Raw genomic sequence first — 16199 nt, 5'->3', positions numbered from 1 at the left:
TTTTTAAATTTTTTCTTCAGGGCTTGACCATTTATGGCAGGGGTATCAAACTGGCAGGCCGCGGGCCAGATGCATTGTCCCCACCCCAGCTCTGTGAAAGGGAAAACATCGTGGAATGCCACGCAACAGCAACGTGATGCCGCATAGATAAGTATGATTCAGGGATACGGTGGCTCAGTGGCTAACATGCTGAGCTTGTCGATCAGAAAGGTCGACAGTTCAGTGATTCGAATCCCTAATGCTACGTAACGGAGTGCGCTCCCGTTACTTGTCCCAGCTTTCAAACCTAGCAGTTTGAAAGCATGTAAAAATGCAAATAGAAAAATGGGAAGCACCTTTGATGGGAAGGTGACAGTATTACCTGCGCCTTTGGCATTTAGTCATGTCGGCCACATGACCACGGAGATGTCTTTGGACAATGCTGGTTGTTCAATGCTGAACAACTAGCACATATGTGTGAGGGGAACCTTTAACTTTTTAATTATGATTCAATGACATCACCGTGAGGCAAGGGTAACTTGTTCTTGACTTTGAAAAGAGTATGCAGAAAAGTGAGCAATATGAGAACAAAATAAAGTCCTAAAAATATTCGAGACATCAAAAATAGCAAAAATAGATTAATTCAAAAACTTCAGCTGAACCTTAGAAACCATTAAGAATAGGCTAAAGCACTGTGGCTCCTAATCTGTGCGTTATGAGATCATATTTTATTCCCACAATTGTATTGCTGAACAATTGAAATATAAATCCATCATTGATGGAATATTTCAGGAAGTGGTAATTAGTTAAGTTTTGGTCAATTTCTCTTCTCAATCTCATTTTATAGAAAACAGATTGTGCCCGATAACAAAATCTCTAGAGTGGTATTGTTCAACCTTGGCCCTCTTTAAGATGTGCGGATTTCACCTCCCAGAATTCCCCAGCCAGTTATGGGTGAGAAAGCTTGAAAAACACTCAAAATAAGCCAGCATACCACTGCAGTTTAAGCACAGATTCCTATTTGTGTGCTAAGAGGAAGCTATTCCTGACACTCTTTTTATTAGTTTGGACCTAAATAAAAAGGACTGTTTTTCCTTTTTCCTACTAATAAAGTTGTGTCACTCTCTGTTTTGGTAAATAAAGCATTATGCTCCTTTCCCTTCCTATTACTTTTATGTCTGTTTATCTTGAAGTCTTTAGATTGTGTTGGAGGAAATAACTATATGCTTCAGTTCTAAATTATGAGAAAGAAACTGGAAACATGGAGGCTGATTGGAAAGATAGTTTAATGATGAATCAAAACCACATGGGATCTTGGAAGTTGACCACATGGAGTTGAGAGTGAAGGGTTTTTATACCTTCTCTTGAGCTTTGCCATTGAACTTCCTATTCCTGTGCAACAACATGTATTCTATTGGCTGTTATCAGACTCCCATGGGGCCATGTAGGGTTTATGTAGGGGTCAAAGCTGGTTTTATAGGCAAAGTACAAATCCTAGGTGTTTGTCTGAGCTAAGTTTGGTTGACATTTGGACTACTCTGAAGGTGATGCAATAATTCATATTGTGGCTTGATGGTTCCCTTTTTGGTTCTTAGGTGGGGGTATTTGCTTATGAATAGAGCTTACCTAGATACCTGTCTTCCTTTTTTCAATAAGCTCTTTATCTCTTAAGTGCTGCATCTGCTATGAGCTATTAAGGAAAGTGGGAGATGCTTTCAGCCTCTAAAAAGACATTTTTTCTCCATTTCTCTTTTAGGGAAATATTTTGCCTTTTAATATTCCTCAAAATATTTCATTCTTCTAGGAGGTGATGAGTGATGACTGTATTCCCAATCCTGAGAAGTAAAGTGAAATAGACACTACTCCTCTTCAGATGGCAGTTTTCATTACAGTATGATGCTCTGTAGATATTAGACTGCATTGTAATAGTTCAAGCTGCATTCAAGTCAAGGGCTGGGCATCTTTTATCTGCCTTTTTCAGAAAGATCTCCACTATGCTCACAGTTTTTATCGATCCAGGGTAGTTTGGCTGCAGACTTGACGTCAGTCATTCCAATAGCATTTGACCAGATTTGAGGCTTTGGTTTCACTTACACAACTCTGTCAAAGCAGTCGCTTTGCAAACAAAAAGCAGATGTGCATAGATTCGTCCTCAGCCACAAGGCAGATCTCTACCCATGCATCAAAACTGCCCTTGGTAGAGAAGAAAGATTCACGCACCTGCACCTTACTAGGGTTAATTGTGGGGTTAATGCAGTGATGTCTTCTTCAGTCCCCAATTGCTGAGGGTGATGGCCCTGAGAAAACATTCACACGTGCAACTAATTTGGCAGATATCCAAACAGAGGAACCCTTTATGAAAGGGAATCACCAAGCATATAATTGCATGCGTGGAAACTAGGCTTCTAATTATGATGTGCTAAAGAGCCTCTTCCGGTTTGCATGATGCTTCGTGCTCCTAGTAAACAGATAAATCTAAATTGAATTACTCCAAGGGAGTCTGTTCTATGCTCCCATGGCCTGCTCATTTTGCTCTGATAATAAGAGACATAATGAGGGTTAATTGGAACTGCCCCAACATTGGGTATTACAGATCTGCTTTATGTAACAGAGAGAGAGGGGCAGGGGCACAAATCGGGTGGTAGAAAGACAGACAACGTTGGAAGAAATAAAACAAATAAAGTATTGGGTCATCCTTGGTGCTCTCTTTGATTGGTTGTTTTCTTGCAGATGTTTCATTACTCTCCACTTGCACTAGTAATGTTACTTGGTTTGGGTAAGAAAACATCTGCAAGGAAAAAACCATACTCAGAGAAAGGACCCCTCATTTCAATCCTGAGCCACAAATATCCTCCTTTACAAATAAAATTTTATTGCAGAACCCAAAATACATAAGACATCTAATAATGATGATAATCTCAATTATTCTGCACTGGTGAGTCTTGATTGCATTTAGAAAGAGTTGAGTGGAGAACCTTAGGAGATAAAGGTTCCCCTCGCGCATATGTGCTAGTTGTTCCCTACTCTAGGGGGCGATGCTTGTCTCTGTTTCAAAGGCGAAGAGCTGTCCGAAGACGTTCTCTGCGGTCATGTGGCCAGCATGACTAAATGCCAACAGAACACTTTTACCTTCCCACCAAATGTGCTGCCTATCTTTTTTTTTTTTACTTGCATTTTTACATGATTTCGAACTGCTAGGTTGACAGAAGCTGGGACAAGTAATGGGAGCTCACTCCATTACATGGCACTAGGGATTTGAACTGCCAAACTGCTGACCTGCTCAGCATCTTAGCCACTGAGCCACTGCATCTCTGAGAACCATAGGAAAGGATAATTTGATGCAATTTTTTTTTGAAAAATGGAGTATAATATTGTTAGAAGAAATTCCTGGGTTTTGAAACCAGGCCAGGCCATGCAAAGAATAAACAGGGCAAATTGCTTGGAACAGAGGCAATGTTTGTTTGTGGGCATAACATGAAGTGCAGCAATTGAAGAAAAAGTTATACACTTTTTCCTTGGTTCGCCTGTCTGCTAGGAATTATTAGAAACTGTAATTGGCTGGAAGGCCAAAAGGGGTCGTTTGGTGATTAAGCACCCTGCTGAGCTTGTGGGATATTTCCACCTATTATAACAACTGGCTTCCTGCTTAATTAATATGGTGGATAGATATTTTACCTTAATGGGCTGCCACGTTTTGGCCAGTTTCATCCTCTTTGTGTACCTTGGGAGTTGACCTTGGGTGATGGGTCAAGGTTAAGAGAATCTTGTATGTGGGTAAAGGATTTCCATATCCTGAAGGGATTTCTAATGGTTTTGATTGAATTACTGAATGCAGGTACTGTATTTTTCTGACTATAAGATGCACCGGTGTATAAGACCAAGATTTCGAAGAGATAAGTAAGAAAAAAAAAGTTTTTGCCTTCCCTCAGCCCCCAGCAGCACTCTGCAGGCTTCAGCAGGGCTGGGATAAGGCAAAAAGGTTTTTGCAAAAATGGCCTGTTTTTTGCAAAAATTGCATGCTGGGGCGGGGCTTCAGGAGGCCAAAAATGGCTGTATTCAGTGTATAAGATGCACCAACATTTTCACGCTCTTTTAGGAGGGAAAAGGTGCATCTTATACTCCGAAAAATATGGTAGTTTTAGATTTACAACTATTTGTTCAGTGCCTGTACAATAGTTACAACAGTACTGACAAAAGTGACCCATGACCGTTTTTCACACTTACGACTGTCACAGTATCCCCATAGTTGTTAGGTAAGCTCCCCGTTGGGAGAGCGAGTATTTTCAGGGAAGCGTTTGTGAGAGTTGTGTTGGAGAACACACAAACCAGCATACAGAGACACTGCAGTTTAAATAGGCTTTTACTTTCGTGGAAATAGAGGTATCAGAGTCCATCAAACAGTCCAAGTCATACATGGATAAGACAGTCAGGCATCAATGTCTTTCAGTTAAGGGATAATCCAAATAACATAGTCCAGTATCATATAATCAGTTCAGTACTCAAAGTTTGCTAGCAGTCTCAAAAACTTACAATAGCTCATGGCACTTTCTAACAGCCAGCTTCCAAAACACTCAGATCAGATCAGCCCAGCATCTAACAAACAGAGAGCTAACAGTCATTCTGTCTCCCTCTTATGGCCGATTGAGAAAACAGCAACCAATCACATTTACAGTATGCTTTAAAGAAACAGGTACAACATTGTTACATGATTTATATATTGCCAACCCAACCGTTAGAATTATATTCCTAACAGTAGTCATGCGATCAAAACTCAGATGCTTGCAATTGGTTCATATTTGTGATGGTTGCAATGTGTCCTGCGGTCATGTGATCACTTTCTGATAAGCAAAGCCATTGGGGAAGCCAGATTCACTTAATAACTATGTTGCTAACTTAACAATTCAGGGATTCACTTAACAACCGTGAAAAAAAGAAAGATAATAAAATCAGGGAAAAGTCACTTAACCAACAGTTTTGCTTAGCAGCAGAAATGTTGGGTTCTAAGTTGACAACTATCTGTACCTTCCTATCAGTTTCAACTGAAGTGTCAAATTTGGCTGAAAGGCTCAAGGGTTTTTTTTTGTGGGGGGACCTGGGATTTCCTGCAGTGAGGCATGACCAAGGTTACCGTGTAGCCTAGGTAGTCACGGAGGCTTTTATTTATTTATATATTTCAATTTTAATTTATGACATTTATATAGCTGCCTACTCACTCACAGCGACTCTAGGCAGTTTACAAATAGTAAAAACACAAAATAGAATCAGAAATAAAAAAATAAAAAAAACCAATAATCTCCCACTTACCCACCCCTGGTGACACCATACGATTACCGTATTTTTCAGACTATGAGACGTACCATGATTTTGAAGAGGTAATTTTTTTTAAAAAAGGTTTTGCACTCTGCAGGCCTCCAAAGCACTCTGCAGGCCTTGTTTTTTGCAGAAAAGGGGGGCATGCAGAGCTTTGGGAGTGTTCCTGGGGGCTGGGGGGGGGGCAAAAACAAGCAATAAACAGCCTGGTTTTTTTTGCAAAAATGGATCTTTTTTTGCAAAAAAAGGAGGGGCATGCAGAGCTTTGGGAGGCTTATAGAGTGCTCCTGGGGCAGGGGGATGGGCAAAAAACGGCCTGTTTTTTGCACTTTTTTGCCCTCCCCAGCCCCTTGGAGCACTTTGTAAGCCTCCCAAACTCTCTGCACATCCAGTTTTGCAAAAAGGGCAGGGTTTTGGGAGGCCAAAAATGCTGTATTCAGTGTATAAGACAAATCAAGATTTTCACCCTCTTTTTTGAGGGGAAAAAGGTGCGTCTTATACTCCAAAAAATACGGTAAAAAAGCCACTACATAGGTTCCATCACACTCTGGGTTCCAAAGGCTTACTGACAAAACCACATTTTTAGGGATAAACTGCCAAAGTGGGGGCCAGTCTGATTTCTGCAGGGGTGATGTTCCAAAGAGATGGAGCCACCACTGAGAAGGCTCTTCTTCTGGGTCCTGCAAGATATATCTCCTTACGCACAAGTTTTTTTAGTTTCTAACAAACCTATTTTAGTTTCTAACAATACTATTTCCAGGGTTCCAAATAGCATCCAAAATTAAACCAGAGTCCAAGGCAAAGTATTGCTCAAAGTTTCAATTTATTAAGAGAGCCATGTTGGCACAACTGGGAAAACCTGAACCTGAAAGCTTCTCAGTTTTCCCCACCCAGTTGAAAGTTCAAGATCTTCCCACCACATCCACAAGTCCATCATATGGTCCAATCTTCCATGCTGAAAGATTCCACCCATTCAGTTCCAGTCAGGTGCAAAGATGCAAAGACAAAGGATGACCTTGGCTTTTTAGAAAGAACTTTGTTATGGCTACATAGCATCTAAGTCCATTCAATCCCCCCTCCCATTTTCCCACAATAGAAAATTCATAGTAGAAAGTGTGGCAGGCCAAAGATCCAAAAGAAAAGATGGCTGCAGGCCTGACAACAATTCTGAGTTGCTATGGGCGAATAGGCATCAATATTTATTAAATAAATAAATACATTCTATAAATTCTAACAATGTGAGTGAAAAAGGAGAAAGAGAAGAATTAAGATGTTTAAAAGTATAGGCACACATAGCTTTACCTATAAGGGATTGAAAGTTGTAGGAGGGGGTGATAGGAATGGAAGTAAATGTAGAAATAAAGAATAGGTGCTTGGGACTCAACTCTAAAGAGGAGAAAATTTACATTGCAGGCCAAGTAAAGAAATACCTGTTTAGCAAATACAAGGAAAATGTGTCATGCCATTGCCTAACATCCTATCAGCAAAGAACTGATTGCTTAGAATGTGAAGTTATAGCAATATAAATTAATTTATGTCTGGTCCAAATTTCTATTGCTGATATATTCTATATGTTTCAATTATTTTTCTGGTATGTGTTCCTGATAAATCACCCCACCCTGAGTATGATTTGTTCCTGCGCTACGAATAGTCACCTTTAAAAGGATAGCTTTAACCTGACAATTATTCAGCTTCGGTTTTCTCCCTCTAACATCTCTAGAATATAGGTAATCTTGTGTTAGATGAATGAATCAAATCTTGAAGGTGCATGCTTATATGTGTATCTCCAAACATAACATGCTAAAACATCATCTAATGTCCATGGTACTGTACTGTATATTTTTGAAGGATGGGGAGGAGTAATGTGCTTTATAGGCTCCATTCACATAATGAACAATTAGTTTTATTGCAAAAGTGAAGGGCAAATCATGGCCAATCAGGAATAGAAGCTTAAGTTTTAAGTCGCAACTAAGGAGAAATGTATTGACAATTAGAACAATCAATCAGTGGAATGACTTGCCTCCAGAAGTTGTGGGTGCTTCATCACTGGAGGTTTTGTGCAACCATTGGTTTGAAAAGCTATAAGATCTTCTATTCCAGGTGGTTGGACGAGAATACTTCCAAGGTCCTTTCCAATTCTGTTAATCCATATTTGTATCTAACCATAGCAGATCCAAGTTTGTCAATGCATTCCCCCCCCCCCACTGGTTTTGCCTTCATCTTGTCTTCTCCATGAGTGACAAAGGCTTAAATCATTCTTAGCAGTAGCGGTGTTATTTCCTCCTGTATTCTGACATTTTCCAAGGCCAGTCACAAAGTGGGTAACTTCTCTTAGTGCTTCATTACCCATCATCTTGGAGAGGATTCGAGTGACTGGAAGTAACTAATACACAGGCAGGAGAGGAAATAGAGAGATTGGGGAAGGGAATAGTAAATTGCATGTCAGTATAGTTTTCTGTCAGCTTGAGGATACGTGGATAGCCTATCATTTGGTAGTTGCAAAAACTGGGTCAGAATGTCTGTCTGTGGCTCTTAGGACAAAATATGAACAGGGAATATTTTAACTTGAAGATATGAGCAATTGAATTTGGCACCTTTTTCATACAAGGCATGTGACCCACTGGTGTGTAATACACCCAAGGAATAACTAACTAGCAGGTGAAAGTCAGAAATTCAACAGGTGGCATCTCAGAGTGGAATGAACAAAAACTTAAAAAGTTATGAATGTTACTATACAAAAAAAGGACGGTCTTTATTGTTTAGTTTAGTTTTAGTTTTCCCTTTATTTGTATGCCGCCCTTTTCCCTGGGGGGACTCAGGGCGGCTCACAGTTCAAAAAAAAGGGGGGGGGGAAGACAAACAATATTCCAACATGGAGACAATACAACATATTAAAAAGAGAGCACAACAGTCACACAATTCGGGTGGGGTTAGAATCTTAACCCAGGGACAGCCGGGACAGCCAGATCTTTAAAGCGGCGTGGAAGGACTGGAGGGTGGTGAGGGTCCGAATCTCCATGGGGAGTTCGTTCCAGAGGGTCGGAGGGTCAGAGCAGCCACCGAGAAGGCTCTCCTCTGGGTAGTTGCCAGTCTGCACTGGCTGGAAGATGGAATTGTTGACATTTCTACACTTCTGTAGAGGAATTATTGAGACTGTCATCTGCACCTCTAGAAATGTCTAGCAACCCAACAAGACAGACTTCAACGGATAATTAGAACTGCAGAAAAAATAATTGCTACCAACCTGCCTTCCATCGAGGACCTGTACATTGCACAAATCAAAAAGAGGGCTGTGAAAATATCTACAGACCCCTCCCATCCTGGACATGAATTGTTTCAACTTCTATCCTCCAAACGATGCTACAGAGCAGTGATGGCTAACGTTTTTGTTGTTGCGTGCCAAAAGTGTGTGTGTGTGTGTGTGTGCATGCATCCATAATGCAATGCACATGCGACCCCATGCATCTCCCCATGCATGTGCATGCATGTGACCCCATATGTGCGCCCCAATCCTGTGCATTCATGTGTGTGCACTTCCATGTGCCCCACCTTGCGCATTTGTGTGCAACCTGCATGCATGTGCATGTGATGCTCCACATGCACCCCAACCCAACAACCCACCCCAACATGCATGCATGACTCTCCAGTGCCCCTCCCCCCATGCATGCAGAAATCCTGTAGAATTTTATACCTATTTACAAAGAATTCTGTAAGAGCCTTTGGCTGAATGCTCTAATATTCCTTTCAGACTTTCCTTCTCAACAGAGGAAGCTCACTGAGAATAACTAGAATTAGTCTATGGAACCCTTCTCTGCAGTGGTGGGATTCAATTTTTTTTTTTACTACCGGTTCTGTGGGCATGGCTTTGTGGACATGGCATAGCTTGGTGGACGTGGCAGGGGAAGGATGCTGTAAAATCTCCATTCCCTACCAATCAACTGGGACTCAGGAGGCAGAAAATAGATGGGGGTTGGCCAGTCAGAAGTGGTATTTACCGGTTCTCCAAACTACTCAAAACTTCTGCTACTGGTTCTCCAGAACTGGTCAGAATCTGCTGAATACACCCTCTGCTTCTCTGGGTATATTTTTGATTCATTTGCACAAAACTAGAAGCAATAATCAGCTTCATTAAACCTCTATTTTTTATAGATCATTTCTCTAAATTTATCTTGCCACCTATATTCAGATAATATCATTTCTACCTAAATTTATCTTGCCACCTACATTCAGATAATATCATTTCTAACTATTGCTACCTTTCTTAAGTAGTCTCACAGAAGCATCCATCTTTTTGTGATATCTCCTCATAATCTTCTGCTTTAGGTAAACAATTTCATCATGAAATAACATGGCACATATTTTATTTTAGAAACAAAACTCATACAATCTAAAAATAAAAAAAAATCCCAACTTAATTTGTACATTGTGATACACCCAGGCATGACAACAATGGGGGACATCAAAGTCAGTTGCATTTGAATTTGTTTCTTTACAGCTACATTTAGTGGATATACTCCTGATAGCACAGAGCTGTTTGCCATTTCCATTTTTCATGACCAAAGTCAAACAATTTACGGAGAGGTAACCTAAATTAAAACAGAAGAACCCCTCCTCATCAGTCTGTGACTTTGGAAAGTTTATATTTTGTTTGGTGGAGGTTGAGGTAGTCTTTGATGATCAATGGCTCCACCAAGACCTTCAAGAAACCCCCCAAAATTATCCATTGATAATAGTTTCTTGCTCCACATTAGGAGATAATTCATCTAAAACAATTTTCCCACCTCCTAGTTCATAAAATTATTGTTTTTTGCATTGCAATTACAAAGTAACTTTGTATCCGTACAGGTAACTCCTTAAGATTTCTTTGGCCATGAGTCTTCTTCATATGGACAGGAAGAATCTCGGTGATGGATGAAGGGAGATGGTATTTCAACCAAGCTGTGATGGATGTTGCTGAGGTGAAAAGGTGAGAGCTATTAATAAATAGGGCCCCCCAAAAACCTTTTAACACCATCATTCACATTCACATCTTTAACCTCTGCCACCTTGAGATTTAGTGTGGACATCTTACAAGGGGATAAAATGGTGTGTGTGTGTGTGTGTGTGTGTGTGTGTGTGTGTGTATTCCTGCTTATTAGCATGTTTAGTTTGCCCATCCAAATGGAAGGGGGGCATTTCTGTTTAGCATCTCCCTTGAAACCAAAAAGGTAGCAGATTTAATTCAGTCCCTTTGGGGCCTGGTGACATTTCAACCCATTTATCTGTGATTTGTTCAGTCACTGACAACAGCCGAAGAGTGACGTGGTGTTTCTTTTTGCCCCAAGGCTTGGTGGGAAAGGTGATTTGACATATGCCTGTCTTGCTTTAAAGGGGATGATCTTCACAGCAGTCTATGAGGGTCCCACCATTCCAGAAAACAGAGGGGGGACTTCAGAAAGAGTGGTCTTCAACTGTTTGGCGTGGAAGCAAAGACTCTGATAAACCCCTGCAGTATAGTCACACGTTTTGCGATTTCCCCTTATATTTCTTTAATGAGCTCAAACCACAGGTGCTATATGTTACACCTACCTACACTAAAAATAAAACTCTGATAATAAAAATAAAAGTCTACAGACTTTTAGCTATAAAATTTGGGATGAACATCCTTTGAATAGTGTGGGAATAGGAATGGGTTTCCTGCAAGCATGTAATGTCCATTCCTGATCTTTGTAGTTCATGTTTATGGAGACCTTCTTTGTTATATTGCTATTGCTTTATTTTCTTGTGGTCCTTGTCTCTCTCTGTATTTTCTCTCTTGCACCTTCTCTTTCTATTTGTTCAGTCCCCTGTTTTTTCCTTGCTTCTCATTCCCTCTCATTCTCCTCCATTCCGTATTCCTCTTGGTTCCTGCTCTCAACTTCTTCTCTGCTCTCTTGGTTTTCTTCAGTTGCCAGATGGTGTTCGAAGAACTCTTGTGCTTTCTCAATAGTATCTATCTTAATTTTTTTCTCCTGCCAGGAAATCAGGATACCTTATGGAACCAGTCAACGGAACATCACATTGTATCTGATGAATTGCGAAGTTAAGAACTTGTACTGATGCCTTTGTTTCAAAATTTGATAAACAAACAAACAAATAAATAAAAATAAAGGATTTTTTTCCTTTACTTGTAAGGAAACAAACGATGGTCAACCTATCATTCCATTCCAAGCAATCAGTATTAAAATTATGTCTTGACAATTTTTTTAAAAAAAGGAATGGATTTCCATAGAAAATAAAATGCAGACTACAGGAACCAGGAGCGCTATTCAGGTGAGGACAGAGATAAATCTCCAAGTGCTTTAACAACCCTCTAATACAAATGACCAGCTGTCTGCAAGAAATATAAATCCTTCCATTCCCCACTATCCTGTCAGAATGAAAAAGCTTCTTGGATAAGAAGCGAAACATCTTCAAAGAAAAAAACAAGAAAAGTCCAGTTGCTTCCTGAAAAAGAATCTTTAGCCCAACCATGACCTGGATGACTGAGAATCTCTACAGACTTAAATCCAGGGGTGAAATGCTACCAGTTCTGACTGGCTTGCTAGAATGAGTAGAAAAAAATGTGAAAGTTCACCTGAACTGGAACAAAAAAAAAAACTTTAAAAAGTGAAATTAAAAAAGTTCCGTGGCACCCAGCTGTGCAATGCGATCATTGGAACCTCCCACCACCACTTTTTAAAGCATTTTTTCCTGCCGGTTCGGGCAAACAGATAGGAAAAAATGCTTTAAAAAGTGGGAAAAATTGTCTACGCCCACCCAGTCACATGACACCACCACCACCAAGCCACACCCACAGTTACAAAAAAAATAGATTTCACCACTGCTTAAATCTATAGAGTTTGTAGATTACCAGATCAAGGGTCAAATGCCTCTATAGAAGAAACATCTTTCATCTAGATCAAGTGGATCAGACCTACTATAGTAAAACTGACCAGAGTAAACATGAAGGTTGAGTTTGTGAGGAATCATGCTAAGTAACATATTGTAAATCATCCGTATTAGAATGTTCCATTTAACAGTAATGTCTAAATATAGCATTTTTGCTAACATTTCATTGTTTCTGCCTTCATTTTCCATATTCATCTTAGAAGATGCAGTTTTAGTACAGTTTTTCTGATACAATACACTAATATTTGCAAGCAATTTTCATGTTTTGCATGCTTCTTTTGTCCCACCCCCGCAAAAAATGTGCTTGTGCATACCCTTCCCTATAAACATTAGATGTATGACCAGGAAACCAGAAAGTTGCTAAAAATTATAAATTGAAAGTATCAATTAACTGAATCAAGATCACATGAAGTGTTAATACCACTTTATAATGCCTTGGTAAGGCCACACTTAGAATGCTGCATCCAGTTTTGGTCACCATGATATAGAAAAGATGTGGAGATGCTAGAAAGAGTGCAGAGAAGAGCAACAAAGATGATTAGGGTACTGGAAGCTAATACATATGAAAAACGGTTGCAGGAACTGGGCATGTCTAGTTTAATGAAAAGAAGGACTAGGGGAGACATGATAGCAGTGTTCCGATATCTCAGGGGCTGCCACAAAGAAGAGGGAGTCAAATTATTCTCCAAGGCACCTGAGGGTGGAACAAGAAGCAATGGGTGGAAACTAATCAAGGAGAGAAGCAACTTAGAACTAAGAAGAAATTTCCTGACAGTTAGAACAATTAATTAAAGGAATAACTTGACTCCAGAAGTTGTGGATTCTCCAAACTGAAAGTTTTAAAGAAGAGATTGGACAGCCATTTGTCTGAAATGGTATTGGGTCTCTTGCTTAAACATGAGGTTGGATTAGACCTACAAAAACCCTACATTCCATTCCATTCCACTCCACTCCACTCCACTCCACTCCACTCCACTCCACTCCACTCCACTCTACTCTACTCTACTCTACGAATGTATTGGAATGTATTTTTATGATGACTAATCATGATTTATCACTTAAAGCTTTTATGTACACTGAGAGCTTATAGACCAAAGGCAAATTCTTCTGTGTCCAATCACACTATTCTATTCCATTCCATTCCATTTCAATGGACTTTCATATGAAATAATGTTTATCTATTGATGAGTATCAATTGAAGCCTTGAATTCCATCCTTTTAATCACTCCTTATCGCTTGTCTGTCCTTTTCCCCAAACTAAGCCTTAAAACTTGAGATAACATAAGTAGATCCAGGCTCTGATGCTCAATCATCAATGATTGCAATCAATGGGGATAAATGGTGGAGGTTGTCTCAATTACATTCTATATGAGCTTTCTGGAAATATCTGGGAATTAATGGATACTTCTTGAATTAAATAAAAATGCACAATCAGAGGCTTGGTCTTTTTAAGAGTTGCAATTTTATTACAGGTATCGGGCCATTAATGAATAGATGTAAGCAATCATATTACCAGTAGATCTATTAATGCAATTCAGCATGGATTAAATGTAATTAGATATTTTAATACTTTCCACTAGTTGTGTTTGTCCTGGTACTCTCTATTTTGGGAAGTGAAGCCCTTGACAATCTGCTTGAAAGCCAAATATGGACTTCGCCTTTTTTAAAAAAAAAACCCACATAGATCTTTTATTGCTGCATGATATGGATCATGGCCTCATTCAGCAAGCTGTTGGTCTTTCCACCTCTAAAAAAAATGCTCTTTGTTTTATGATTGTTTCACTTAAGAAGTAAAAAAAAAAAAAAAAACCCTCCAGAGGTTCATATAATGGAAATTCCTTCCTTAGTTTTCCTGGCATCTCTTGGTTGCACTTTGCATTTTTTTAAAGGCTCTTACTCTATCATTAGATGTATAGATCTTTCATAAACTTCATAAAAGAGAGGTTTGTTGGCTCTGGACCAAAAAAATATCCAGTCGAAAATGACAGATTTATTATGCTTTATTTTTATTTATCCACCAGTCTGCCGTCTGCTTTGAATTTCAGTTTGGAGTCTTCTATTTCTATGTTTTGTTTCTTTGGTTATTTACTGATATTTAAGGGCAGGAAGAGAAAAATAATGAATATTTAACTGTGCAGCTTTGAAATAGTGGCTTTTGCGTAACAGGGGTCCAAATGTACAAATTGGTACAAATGTCAGTATAAAATGCTGACTTTTGCAAGACTCCCAAATGGACAAGTTTAACCTAACCCTCAATTAGAGGAATTATGGACGCCTCTTGAAGAAGCAAGAACGAGTCTTTATGAGATACAGATGCAATCCTGAGCCACGCTCATGAAGTAGCATATGCATGTATGTGTGGGTGTGTTTTTGTACATGTGTGTGTGTGCGTGTATGCACATGCACAGAACTATTTTGGGAAAGGAAGGAAATTATGCGTGTAACAGACGAGTTTTGCAAAAGGCTGCTTCAGTTGTAGAGGCAAAGCAAATGGATTAAAAGCAATAATCATAACCTTTAAAGGGAGATAATTTCTCACCCGAACATCATTTCTATTGTTGCTTTTGGGTGAAAACATAGGAGGACATTTAAGTAGAACAGGTGAATCATTAATTTAGCAACTGTGTGAAATTACAGCAGCGCTGAAAAAAAGTGTCTTGGGACCAGTTGTCCCACTTATGACCACTGCAGCATCACCATGGTCTTGGCAACTGGCAGATATTTATAATTGTTTCAACAACTCAGGGTTATGTGCTCACCCATTGCAATCTTCCAACAATCAAAGTAAATGAGGGAAACCGGATTTGTTTTGAAACCATGTAATTAACTTAACTGGTAGGGGGATTTACTTAACAACTTTGGAAAACAGATCATAAAAACAGACATAAAAACATCACCTTTTGTTGTTGGTGGTGTTAGTTGTGAAGTCATATCCAACCCATCGCGACCCCATGGACAACTTTCCTCCAGACCTTCCTGTCCTCTGCAGTCCATTTAATCTCAAGCCTATTGCTTCAGTGACTCCATCCATCCACCTCATTCTCTGTTGTCCCCTTCTTCTTCTGCCCTCAATCTTTCCAGCACGAGGCTCTTCTCCAGTGAGTCCTTCCTTCTCATTAGGTGGTGTTTGAGTTTCATCTTCAGGATCTGGCCTTCTAAAGAGCAGCAAGGGTTTGATCGCCTTGCATTCCAAGGGACTCAAATGAGTCTTCTCCAGCACCAGAGTTCAAAGGCCTCAATTCTTTGGTGCTCAGCTTTTCTTATGGTCCAACTTTCATACATTGCAACTGGATTTCATTGTTATGAGGCAAATAGTCAATTCCAGTCCCTCAGAGTACAATTAGATGACAAATTAGAATTAGGCCTAAAGTGTAATGCAGTTTGTCTCAACTTGCAATAGTTCATTTAATGACCATTTGAAGTTACAACAGCACTGAAAAAAGTGACTTATGACCATTTTTCACACTTATGACCATCATTGCATCTCCATGGTTATGTGATTTACGTTCAGATGCTTGATGATTGGTTCATATTTATGATGGTTGTAGGATCCCGGGGTCATGTGGTCATCTTTTGCCACGTTCTGACCAGCAAAGTCAATGGAGAAATCAGATTCAACAGCCGTGATACTAATTTAATGATTGCAATGATTCACATAAGAAATGTGGCAAGAAAAGTCATAAAATGGGGCAAAACTTACTTAACAAGTTTCTCACTTAGCAACACAAGTTCTGGGCTCAATTGTGGACATAAGTCGAAGACTACCGGAATATCCAATTAGATATTTTATAAAAGTAATGAATGAAACATCTTTTAAAAAATAAATAAAAGAAGAAGTACTTATGCTAGATGGAATAACCACCAATGGTTCTAAGGAGAGATGGGGGCATTGCTTCCATCTGCTAAACCTGAGGAGGTGGCTGAAAGATTTTATTTATTATTATTTATTTTAAGCTTCGAAATGCCTGATGCATTTTTAGCTGGGCTATGTTCTCTTAAAC

Source organism: Thamnophis elegans, chromosome Z (genome assembly GCF_009769535.1).
Source record: "Thamnophis elegans isolate rThaEle1 chromosome Z, rThaEle1.pri, whole genome shotgun sequence".
Classification (NCBI taxonomy): Eukaryota; Metazoa; Chordata; class Lepidosauria; order Squamata; family Colubridae; genus Thamnophis; species Thamnophis elegans.
Note: the sequence above shows the minus strand (reverse complement) of the source record.